Below are 13667 nucleotides of genomic sequence, written 5' to 3' on the forward strand. Positions count from 1 at the left end.
GGGGGAGGGGGGATGGGCATGGAGGAGGACACTTGTGGGGATGAGCACTGGGTGTTATGTGGAAACTAATTTGACAATAAACTATTTGTAAAAAAAAATAAATAAAAAAAAATAAAAATAAAAAACTGGTAGGGGGAAAAAAAAAAGCATCCGACTTCAGGTCATGATCTCCCGGTTTGTTATTTTGAGCCCCACATCCTACTCTGTGCTGACAGCTTAGACCTGGGCCCTGCTTCAGTTTTTGTGTCTCCGTTTCTCTCTACCCCTACCCCATTTGTTCTCTCTCTCTCTCTCTCTCTCTCTCTCAAAAAATAAATAAACATTAAAAAAACCCAGAGCCCTTCATTTATTGTGATGAGCACTGAGTGTTGTATGTAAGTGATGAATCATTAAGTTCTACACCTGAAACATACTACACTGTATGTTAACTAACTAACTTTAAATAAAAACTTGAAAACATAACCAAAAACATAGCCCTTGAGGAACGTAGAGTAATACTTGAATGAGTAGAAAATTCACATTATGACAACTCAGCACACAACCAGAGTTCCCATTTTATGTCTAATTTCTTGTGTTGTATCACAACTAATAAAAATTTGCAATTCATTAAAAATTAAGTAATATTAGTTTAAAAATAAAATTAAGCAAATAAAACACCTAATTTAATTTTTCAGGAATGCCAAAAAATAAAGACTAGTTTTAAAAGGTCTTGAATAAAATCAAGTTTTATATGCACTTAAAAAAGAGGTGTTATTTCTGAAATATATGTGTATTTGAGGAAGAAGGCTGCCTTAAAGCATGATGGTAACATGAGAAAATATGAGTTTCGAAGTATAAAATTCACCAAAGAATTACTTTGAAACTACTCAATGTTATTCAATCTGAGGAAATTTAATACTCTGCATAGAGACCAAATCACGATTCCTGACTTCCAGAAGAGTACAGTTATATATAGTTAAAAAAATATTTTCTAGGTTTCAAAAGTATATGTAACAGTCAAGATCCTAATAGGAAATAACTGGTGTGTTTAAATTACAATAAATCAAGGACGCCTGATGGCTCAGTTGGTTAAGCATCTGGTTTCACCTCAGGTCATGATCTCAGGGTTCATGGGTTTGAGACCCACATCGGGCTCTGTGCTGATAGCTCAGAACCTGGAGCTGCTTCAGATTCTGTGTCTCCCTCTCTCTCTCTGCTCTCCCCTGCTTGTGCTATCTCTCTCTCTATCTATCAAAAATAAATAAACATTTAAATTAAAAAATACAATAAATCAGGGACAGGTTATTTACAAAGGATCTGCTTTTGGGTCCAGGGAAACCAATGACCTGTGCAATGATCTGTGATTAGTAGCAGTAAAAGGACTATTAACTCCTAGATCCTAGAAACAAAGAAACTATGACCAGATCCAGAAGAGAAGCATACAGAGAAAGGTGATCTTAGCTGGAGGGTCACAATCAATCCAAGAACACTGTAAGTAGAGGGTTTTCCCAACAGAGAAATAAATACCCAAAATAGTCTCACCTGAATCTCCTCCCTTTCCAGGCCCTTACTTACAAAACCCAACCAGATGTCACAGGGCATAGGAAACCACTTTTTGGAGTCCATACAGATCAATCTTTCTCTGGATACACAGCAAAGGAGAATAGAGAAGGTGGAAAGTGGAAGATATCTGGAGCAAAAGGGATTTGAAATTCTAACTTTGCTACCATATATTTATTTGTTGGCTCTTCTGCAGGTTTAATTATTATGCACTAAAATATAATTTCAAATAAATTTGAAATTTTTTTACAAATTTAGGCAGATTAGATTCAGAAAGATGATGAGTATTTAACCTTACAGTAAGTATAAATGCGTATTTTGTGTGTGTAAGATATCAGGAATGAGTTTTGGGGGAGAAGCAAGGGATACAGATTCATCAGAAATATTCCTCAGAAGATTCTAATACAATCGTTATGGAAATAAAAAAAAAAAAACATAATTAGTTCACCTGGGAACATTTTTGAATCCTTTAAAAATCATTTGGCATGGCTATTCCCTATAAGGAAATACAGATTAAAGGAATCAGTAATTAAAATAGAGAGCTTCAGATGTACTTAATAGAGATGTTCTTTACTGAAATACTAGGAATAATATTGGCTTGAAGCATTACAGTGATTTAAGAAATAAGAAGTAAGAGGCATGCAGCTGGCTAAGGTGGAATATTTATAGACAGATTTTGGATGTAAATCAAAACTCTACCAGGAAGGTTTAGAATAGAATGGATACTTTATTAGGTAAGGTTCAATCTACAACTGTGAGTCAATTGAAAGTTAATAGCAGCTTTGTTAAAGGTCATAGATAAATGGTTACTGTAGTTTTAATGAATATTTTATTCATGTCACCTTTAAATTAGTTAAATTTGGAAAGAATAATGATGTAATGCCAAAGCCTCCTTCCTGGAACATTAAAAACAGAATCTTATTTTAAGGCTTTAACACCAGCTTTAACTCTCTGATACAAGACTTTAAGGTATTTGGAGTCTTTCTGTTTTCCTTGTTAACACTGATTGCATGTTAGAATTTGTTTCTTAAATATATATGCTTTACGATAGCAATGTAGCAGAAACAGCAGAAAATTTACTATAATATAGAACTCGTTTTGAATGCAAATTCATCGAATATTACCATAAGAAAATTAGGGAAAATTATTTAGGTCATTTCTTTGAGGCTCAGTTTTTTCTAATGAGAAATGTGAAACACTCATATTTTGGGGCATTAAAATAAGATTAGCCTTTCAATTAATATCATTTACAGTCTTCAATTTTGTAAGAATGGAGCCCCTTTTGTACGATTCAATAAACAATAAATGTACTGAAATAAAGAGAGAGACCCAGGGAATTTTTCTTGTCAACAGTGTGACATTGAGCATTACAAAACTGAACTCATGAATTATGAAGGCCAGTTTTAGTGAAGAAGCTATGTGACAGTTGCAGTCAGAGAGAGACTGCAGGTAGAATTTCTAGATGAGTTTCTCAGACATGCAGGGAAAGGAGCCTGGATAGAACAATCTTGGACCTGTGGTGATAAGTCCAGCCTGAGAGTCATGACTCAGAAAAAGTGTGAAGGATGAGAAATAAGAAAACAAGATGAGATAAGAGGAGCTAGGTCAATGGAACACAAAGCTGTTGGGGAATCCAATTCATTCAAGTGCACGAAAGACATCTGTCATGGATCACTTTAAAAGGCCAGGAGAGCACCCCCACTGGCAGTGTCTACCAGATCTTGAGGGTCCTTGAAGGCTTCTTCCTACTGAAACAAGATGCCCTAAAGGCCCATGAAAATGTGGGATATTTTGAATGTTTTCCTTAGTAATCAGTGACTAAAGTTTATATGGCCTTAACGAATCACATAATAATTTAAGTAATTGAAAATTCTCTTGTCAGTTGCCCTCATATTATGTATTGTACATTAACTTATATTGGTAAATTCTTTTTAAAAAGTAACTTTTTAAAAAAAATATCAATTACTGCATAACCACTTGACCACTTGTAAAACAATCCCATAGTTTTAAAGTCTACTAGAAATCGATTTAGTCTAAACACCGTAACTCCTTCTGTTCATTTGTCTAAAGTGTTGGTAAAACATGATTCAAAAATACATTATACATAAAATAATTTGTCTTCTATTCATAATTAATTGTGTTTGGAATTTCCATAGAAGTAAACAACCAATGATTTCTTAATATGGACTCCATCTATGGCAACTTACTGTCAAATCTCAAAATCCCTTTAGCAAAGAGTATAATTAATGTTTGTAGAATTATTCAGAGATTTATTCATCTATTCAATAAGTACTTATTTAACCTCTATCCTATGCCCTGCTTTGTTTTAGGAAGTGGAGATACAGCTATACATAAGACAAAGTGTCTGCCTTATTAAAGTGCTTACATTCTAGTGGAAGAAGTTAACTGACTAAAACAAACAAGAATCTTAATAAATAATATAAATGTAAAGTCAGGTAGAAATTAATGGAAACCAAAGTGAAAAGACAGAGAACAGAAAAAATTTAGATAATGTGGTCAGGGAAAACCTCTCTAAAGAAATACTTTTGAGCCAGAATCTTTAATAAAGAGAAGAAGCAAGTCCTATAGATCTCTTGGGGAAAAGCATTCAGAGCAGAAGCCACAGCAAGTGCAAAGGGCCTGAGGTAGGAAGTTATTTGATGTATTCAATGAAAAGCAGAGACTTTTTTTAAAGCTAAAATGAAAGAAGTAATCAGAAGCCAAATGATAGGGGCTTTATATGATTTACATGGCTTAGTTTAGGGGAGTCATGGGATTTGTCTTATGTTTTAAAATAATTTTGTCTTTCATGGGAAAAAGGCAGTAAGGAAACAGGGAGACCATTAGGAGTAAGAGATCCATTAACAAGCATCATAGCAATCCAAGAGGAAAGTGATGGGGTTATAACTTAGGAAATAGGAGTAAAAGAGATGATGAGCGCTTGGATTCCGTAAATACTTTGAGGAATGGGATTTACTGATTCACTGGGTAATGGTCATGGTAGAGAAAATGGAATTAGAAAAGACTCCACTATTTTTTGATTTGCAAATGAGTAAATTTTTTGAGATGGGTAATGCTGGGAGCAGGTAACATCTGGGAAGGCAAATAAAGATTTTGCTTTTAGATATATGAAGTCTAAGATACCTATTAGCCACCCAAAACAAACATGTGAAGTAACGTTTATACATTCATATCTAGAGTTTGGGAGAGATAGCAAAGCAAATGACCCCTAGTCTATAAATGACACCTATTTTCTACTTGACATTACAGAAAATTTTCTGAGGGGACTCATACAATGAAATCTATGAGGCTCCTCCTTAAGGCATGTTTTTCCAGAATAAGGCATAATGGCCATTATTCCTTTCCAGGAACCAGGTCAGTATATTTCTGATTGTTCTGAAGGTGGTGGCAGACCCAGATCCTTGGGAAATCTTGCATCGATAAAAAAGGGTACCTAAAATGGGAAAAGCTGTAAGTTGCTTTTCTAAGATAAACCAAGGACAGATAAAGCTGTTCTCTCCAAAGACACGTATTTGCTTCTGACCATGATTTGTCTAATGCAAAAGTCTACCTGTGTCTATTTAAGTTTAAACTAATTTAAGTTTTTAAAATGTAGAGGTGAGCTCATCATTTGTACTAGTCATATTTCAAAAGCTCAGCAGTCACATATTGGTAGTGGCTACCATATTGGACAGCACAGAAATAGAACATTTCCAGCATCACAAAAATGTATTACAAACTAACGGACTGTCCTAGCCTTTGTCCTCAAATATTAATTTGTAAGTTATGGAATCACCTAAATTATAAATGTAATTTAGTTTTCATTTGTCACCTCAATTTTGTTGTATTCTGTATTAGTCCTGCCAGTTCTGTGTATCAAACAAAGTATTTTCTGAGAGAATATTCCGAAGTCAGACCTGAATTCTTTGCCAACAGAAGTTGATGCACTCAATCAGTCCTGAAGGAGACTGTAGACTGGGATTGTTAGTTTGCATGGTAATCAGTTTACCATTCACTAGTTTTGTTAGTTGTCTTCCTTTCACCCCCATGAATTAGCTTAATTCAAGGTCTACAATCACATGTGACTTGCTTTAGTCATTGAAATGTGAACAAATTTGTTGTAAGTCCCTTCCAAGAGGAAGACTTCAACTGCTGAATCTTAATTTGTCATGTTGCTGGATCAACTGCAATGTTTCTGATGGTGAAAATTCTGTCAGGCTGGGTCCCTGAGGCAGGAGAATAGACAACACCACATGGAACATGTAGCATGGAATTGTAGATAGATGTGTGGAATAAGTGACAAATAACTCTGCTATTTGTTTTAGTCAGCTTTTGTTAGATAAAGCTATAGGAACAAACAACCCTCAAATAGTAGTGGTTTACAATAACAAATGCTTGTCTCTGGAGTGCCTGGGTGGCTCAATCAGTAAAGCATCTGACTTCCTCTCAGCTCATGATCTCAGGGTTTGTGCGTTCGAGCCCCACACCGGGCTGTGTGCTGACAGCTCGGAGCCTGGAGCCTGCTTCGGATTCTGTGTCTCCCTCTCTCTCTACCCCTCCTCACTCACACTCTGTCTCTCTCTCCCTCTCTAAAAAATAAGTAAACATACAAACAAACAAACAAAAACTCTTTCTCATGTTCCACGATGGTCATGAGTCAGCCACACCTCTGAATTCCTATTCTTACCATTCCCCATCCCAAGATGCCCAGACCTAGAAAGCACCCCTGTCTTGAATTAATGTTATGGAGAAAAGAACCAGAGTAGAAGTAGAATCCCACAATGGTTACTAAAGTGTCTGTTTTGAATGTGGTACATGTGCTGCTCATTCACATGCTGTTGGCAAAAGGAAGACAAAGGCCTAATCTCGTCTCAGTAAAGTAAGGATGTAGATTATCCCACAAGGAGATGCTACATATCACATGGGAACCAGCAGGCATGTATGATCTTGTGACAGCAAGGAAAGCAAGTAATTGGAAACGATACTATAATCTATACCACAACAATTTAAGCTACTGCGTTTGCTTCTTCAGCATAATATAGCTCATCTTTTCTAATGCAATTTATTAAATACCTCAGATGAAGATATCTATCAATTGATTAAAAATTATTTATCAATAACCTACTTATTGTCTAACAAATATAGATGTTGAAGAATTCTAAATGCCTGCCATTAACAGGCTGACAGCAAGCACAGACACCCTCAAGTCAAACTGAATTCAACTTTATTTTCAAATAGATCAAGAAATTATCATGTTTCAAAGGGTCACTAGAATACTTCAGTAAACACTATTTGGCTTATAATAAAGTTTGTAGAACTGTGAAGGATGTTTGTTAGATAAATAAATGTAAATGAAATTAGTAAGCCCTATAATATTCATCAGCAATATATTAGATCCCAATTTGATTAGAAATACATCATCTCATTATTAACAATGCTTCAAACCCATATATCTTCTTCTCTATCTAATGAAGACGTAGGTTAATTACCAGTCTGTCAAAAGATAATGTGATATTCTAGAAAACATTATAGAAAAATGGCTAGTACAGCTATGAACCATCCTGAGATATCCTGTGACAAAAGAAATTACCTTATGCCATTTGTACACTGTAGGCAGTAAGCAGAAGTTCAGAAATAATTACATGGTAAAAATCAAGTAAAATCTTCAGACTTGCCTAATTACATGGGATCCAGTAGAATTAATCAAAATGACTTCTTTAATGATTCACATTCTCAATGTACTCAGTCTCCAATCAAGAATCTCAAATTTTATCTGTGTAATATTAGGAAGAGTTTGTTCACTTGAACATTTGTTCATTTAGCAAATAAGAACTGAGCACTTCCTGTATGTCAGGCACTGAGAATAAATAAGAAATTAAGACATCCATTGTCCTATCCTCCTGAAGGATTTTGGCACACATTTAAGACACACGGAATATTGTTTCATTTTCATTTTTAAAGGCAACAGATTTTGTACACTTTCAGGAAGAAAGTATCGTCTAATTAAACCACAAAAAAAGGGCATACGAATTATTTTCAACCAAACAAAATGAGTTGAGTTCAGCATGTCTTTCAAGCATTTTGAATAGCACTGAGTTTTAGACTAAAGTGCACGCCTGTTGGTTTTATGTTTTTCAAGTTCAGGGAGCCATTTCACCTACTAAGAATTGCATGAGTTTTTTACATGTCCACAACAAGAAATAATAAAGCTTTACCATTACCTCAAAAACACGAGGTAGTTGAATAAAAAGTATAAATCAAACACCAAAGAGGCAAATATGCCTATACGATCAACAAAATGAAGCAGGGTAACTATATTCCCTTAAGCATGTTAAACTGTTCGAAAGGTAGAGAGAATCAGGGACTTATTGGTAGTTTTAATTAGTTTTAAATATGAATTGTTAAATATTATAGAGCAATCCACAGAATGGTACCAAGGCTTAGCCTATTTATGTTAACCCAATCAGATACAAATTCTAATCACTGATATAGATTTATAAACCCACTTATCTAGCATTTGTCTGGATTTATAGTTCATAGAATCCACTTGCTTTCTAAGACTGTCTTGCCATCTCCACTACCACATTTTTGTGTAAAATACAACACACATTAAAATATAGAAACCGTCTTAGTAAACACGGCTAAGAACTTTGGTTTACATGAGTGGAGAATTCAGAGTTGCCTTAAAAAGGGCCCACACATTGTATCTGCTCCCAAGACAGATATGGTCCTTCATGGAAAATAAATACCCCAACACATGTTTCTGGGTGTTTAAAACTATCCCATTCATTAAGAGGTGTAACAGCAGTATTGTATAAGAGATCAAATATAAGAATAAAATTCACAAGGCCTGGATTTCTCTTTCAGCATCATTAGATATACCTTCACTGAGTCCCACTTTCCAAGTTTCTAAAATAAGGATAAATAAAGTAAAATGTGGATAATGAATCTTACTTTCATAATGACTGTGAAAGACATACAGGTGGAGATACAGAAAGATAAAATTTCAGAAAGTGACCCACATAAATATAAAGTGGGATTTTCATTATCATAAAAATGGATATATCTGGGTTCAAGGTTGTTAGGGATAGAATTTAACAGGCTCAGAAAGCATTAAATGTGTACATAGAAATATTGAGTTTTAACATTAAGCAATTACCTACTTGGTAGGAAGATCACTTCAAAATGATATTTTCATTTGGTAGGTCATGGATATTTAAAGTATATAGAGATCTCTAGTTGAAGAAAAAAAAATTTAAGGAGTTGCTTGGAGGAGCTTTATTCTCTCAGAATTAAGCTCTGAGTGAAACGTGATTCTGCTGGATGAACCTCACCTCAAAGACAGCAAAACTTCTGTGCAATGCAGCGTAATTTTAGTCTACTTACTTCACAGATTACAGGAAACCATAAGGACTTTTTTTTTTCCTAGAAATCCTTAAAAATTGGGTCTTCATGAGAGTAGGGTCCTTTGTGGGTGAGGAAATCAGAAGAATGAGGACAATGGTCCCGCTTCCGGTCTCTGTCAATCCCACATGTTTTGACTGCTATGGAAACTTTGAGGTGCATTAAGGTCCAGTTTTGGTATAATGATTTCCTGTATGCTTATCCGGTAATCAACCTTTTAAAATATGAGCAGATGAGCAGACTAATGTACTTCTGTAAATTTTTAGGTGATTAAGTTTTAGCTTTCAACAAATAACATGTGAAGGCAGATTAAAGGTTATATGACATACCCTTTGCTAAGTACTCAGTGTGTGTATGTAGATACCTCAGAAACAACACATAGTATTTAAGAAACATAGATATTGAGTTTAACAAAAGAAAACCTATGGAACTCAGTTAAATATGTATTAACTTCTATTTTTTATTCCATGCTATAAATTATTCAGCTTACATGTCTCTTAAATATTTTTAGTGTTAAAATCACTGTCCAAAGTTACTATAGTTCTTTTTCTCAGGTATGAAAGTCATACGAAATCCAAGTTATAGATGGCTCAAATTGATCAGAATAAGGAAATTTATGTTTGTACACTCAGTTTTTAATTTCCTATACCTTTATAATGACACCCCTACCCTATCTACCACACAGGCATGCACAAACACATGCTACGATCTAACTTCTTATGCTGCATAAAAAATACCTGCATGTATACCTCTCCAAGCTAAAAGTAAATAGGTGAGGTCATGATTAAAAAAAAACAGGGAATTTACACCATCCCAAAGTACATCCCCAGAAGATATTTATTAAGTACAAAGGAGAAAAAATAGTAACCTTACAGTAGAGAAAAGTGTAATCAAGTGATGAAAGTTAATATCACCAGTAACAGATTATATATGTCATTTTATATATTATATAATTGTATATTATATTATATTTACTGTTTACAGTGTACAATTAAGTGATTTTTAGTATATTTCCTGAGTTGTACAATAATCACCACTAATTTAAGAATGTTTTTATCACCTCATTAGCAGTCACTGCCCATTCTCCCCTAAACTCAGCCTCTAACAACCACAAATCTAATTTCTATCTGGTGAATTTGTTTGTTCTGGACATTGAATATAAACAGAATAATACATATGCGGTTCTTAGAAACAGGTTGCTTTTAATTAGCATAATGTCTTCAAGATTCATCTATGTTGTAACATGTATCTCTTATTCATTTACTTTATCACTGAATAATATCCCATTGCATTGATAAACCACATTTTTCTTATCCATTTTAGTTGACATACATTTGCATTCATCTATGGGGGGGATGAACTCTTAAGATAATACTGCTAAGAGTACTTATGTGCAAGTTTTTGAATTGATACATGCTTTGTTTCTCTTTGGTAAATACCTACAATTCGAATTACTAGATTATATTTTAATTCTGTTTAATATTTTGAGAAACTTCCAAACTGTTTTCCCAAGTGGCAGGATCATTTTATAATTCTACCAACAATGTATAAGGGTTCTAGTTCCTCATCACTTGTTATTATCTGTCTTTTTTAAAAGCCATCCTAATGGATGTAAAGTGATATTTCACTGTGGTTTTGATGTTCATTTCTCTAATGACTAACACTGTTGACATCTTTTCTTGGGCTTGTTGGTCATTTGTATGTCCTCTTTGGAAAAACAAAATCCTTATCAAAATTCTAATGGCATTTTTCAGAGAAATAGAAATATAATACTAAAATCTGTATCACTCACCATTGTTGTTTAACATAGTGCTGGAAGTCCTAGCATCAGCCATCAGACAACAAAAGGAAATCAAAGGCATCAGAATTGGCAAAGAGGAAGTCAAAATTTCCCTCTTTGCAGATGACATGATACTCTATATAGAAAACCTGACAGAGTCCACCAGAAGCCTACTAGAACTGATCCAAGAATTCAGCCAAGTTGCAGGGTACAAAATCAATGTACAAAAATCGGTTGCATTTTTATACACCAACAATGAAGCAACAGAAAGAGAAATCAAGACACTGATCCCATTCACAATTGGACAAAAAACCATAAAATACCTCGGAATAAACCTAACCAAGGATACAAGAGATCTATATGATGAAAACTATAGAAAACTTATGAAGGAAATTGAAGAAGACACAAAGAAATGGAAAAACATTCCATGCTCATGGATGGGAAGAATAAATATAGTTAAGATGTCATTACTACCTAAAGCACTCTACGCATTCAATGCAATTCCAATCAAAATTGCACCAGCATACTTCTCAAAACTAGAACAAACTATCCAAAAATTTGTATGGAACCACAAAAGACCCCGAATAGCCAAAGTAATACTGAAAAATAAAACCAAAACGGGAGGTATCACCATCCCAGACTTCAGCCTCTACTACAAAGCTGTCATCCTCAAGACAGTATGGTATTGGCACAAAAACAGACCCATAGACCAATGGAACAGAATTGAGAACTCAGAAGTGGACCCAAAAGTATACAGCCAACTGATCTTTGACAAAGCAGGAAAGAATATCCAATGGAAAAAAGACAGCCTTTTTAACAGATGGTGTTGGGAGAACTGGACAGCAACATGCAGAAGAATGAAACTAGATCATTTTCTCACACCATGCACAAAAATCAACTCAAAATGGATAAAGGACCTGAACGTGAGACAGGAAACTATCAACACCCTAGAGGAGAAAGCAGGAAACAACCTCCTTGACCTCCACCGCAGCAACTTCTTACTTGACACATCCCCAAAAGCAAGGGAATCAAGAGCAAAAATAAACTGTTGGGACCTCATCAAGATTAAAAGCTTCTGCACAGCCAAGGAAACAACCCAGAAAATTAATAGGCAACCAACGGAATGGGAAAAGATAGTTGCAAATGACATATCAGATAAAGGGTTAATATCCAGAATCTATAAGGAACTCACCAAACTACACGCCCGAAAAACAAACAACCCAGTGAAGAAATGGGCAGAAGACATGAACAGACACTTCTCCAAAGAGGACATCCAGATGGCCAACAGACACATGAAACGATGCTCAGCATCCCTCCTCATCAGGGAAATACAAATCAAAACCACACTGAGATACCACCTCACGCCAGTCAGAGTGGCTAAAATGAGCAAATCAGAGAACTCTAGATGCTGGCGAGGATGTGGAGAAACGGGCACCCTCCTACACTGTTGGTGGGAATGTAAACTGGTACAGCCCCTCTGGAAAACAGTGTGGAGGTTCCTCAGGAAACTAACAATAGAACTCCCCTATGACCCAGCAATAGCACTGCTAGGAATTTACCCAAGGGATACAGAAATGCTGAGGCATAGGAGCACATGTACCCCAATGTTCATAGCAGCACTCTCCACAATAGCTAAAACATGGAAAGAGCCTAAGTGTCCATCAACAGATGAATGGATCAAGAAGATGTGGTTTATCTATACCATGGAATACTACATGGCAATGAGAAACAATGAAATCTGGCCATGTGTAGCAACATGGATGGACCTTGAGGGTGTTATGCTGAGCGAAATAAGTCAGGCAGAGAAGGACAAATACCATATGTTTGCACGTATAGGAGGATTAGGAGGAACTTGACGAAGGAACAAGAGGGAGAAGAAGGGGGGAAATGGTGGGGGAAAGGGAGAGAGGCAAACCATGAGAGACTCTGAATGCTGACAAAAACTGAGGACTGATGGATGTGGGGGGGAGGGGGGATGGGCATGGAGGAGGGCACTTGTGGGGATGAGCACTGGGTGTTATGTGGAAACTAATTTGACAATAAACTATTAGGAAAAAAAAAAGATATCTGTACCCCCTCATGTTCCCTGAAGCACTAATTACAATAGCTAGAACTTGGAAACAACCTAAGTGTCCATCAGTGAAGACTAGATGAAGAAGATGTGAGATAGATAAATCATATCATCTGTAAATAACGATAGTTTTATCTTTTCCTTTCCGGTCTAGATAACTTTTTTTTTTTTTTCCTAATTGCCCTTGCTAGAACCTTCAGCACAAGGATTAATAGCAGTGGTGAAAGAAGACATTCTTATCTTGTCTTTATCCTAGCAGGAAAGCATTCAGATTTTCACCTGTAAGTATGATTTAGTTGTGAGTTTTTGTACATACTTTGTATCAGGTCGAGAATGTTCTCTTGTATTCCCAGTTGGTTAAGTATTTTATCATGAAAGGGTAATGGCTTTGGTTAAATGCATTTTTACGTCTACTGAGATGGCTGTGTGGTGGTTATCCTTTGGTGTGTTATAGTGATTGATTTTGATTGATGTTAACCAACTCATTTTTCTTGGATAAATCTTACTTGGCCATGGTGTATAATCCTTTCCATATGATGTTGGGTTTGGTTTCCTATTATTTTGAGGATTTATGTGGCTATATCAGGGAATTGTTCTGTAGTTTTCTTTTCATCTGATGTCTTTCTATAGTTTTGGTGTCAGATTAGTTCTATTACCATAGGATTAGTTGGGAAATGTTTTCTTCTATTTTTTTGTAAGAGTTTGTGAAGGATTGGTGACAAATCTTTTTTTTTTTTTTTTTTTTTCGTTTGATAGAATTCACTAGTGAAATCAACTTGGTCTGGGTTTTTCTTTCTGAGATTTTGAGTACTAATTTAATTTCTTTATCTTGTTATAAGTGTATTCAGATTATTTCTTCTTGAGTCATTGTCA

This window comes from Hyaena hyaena, unplaced genomic scaffold (assembly GCF_003009895.1).
Source record: "Hyaena hyaena isolate Hyena2069 unplaced genomic scaffold, ASM300989v1 scaffold_463, whole genome shotgun sequence".
Taxonomy (NCBI): Eukaryota; Metazoa; Chordata; class Mammalia; order Carnivora; family Hyaenidae; genus Hyaena; species Hyaena hyaena.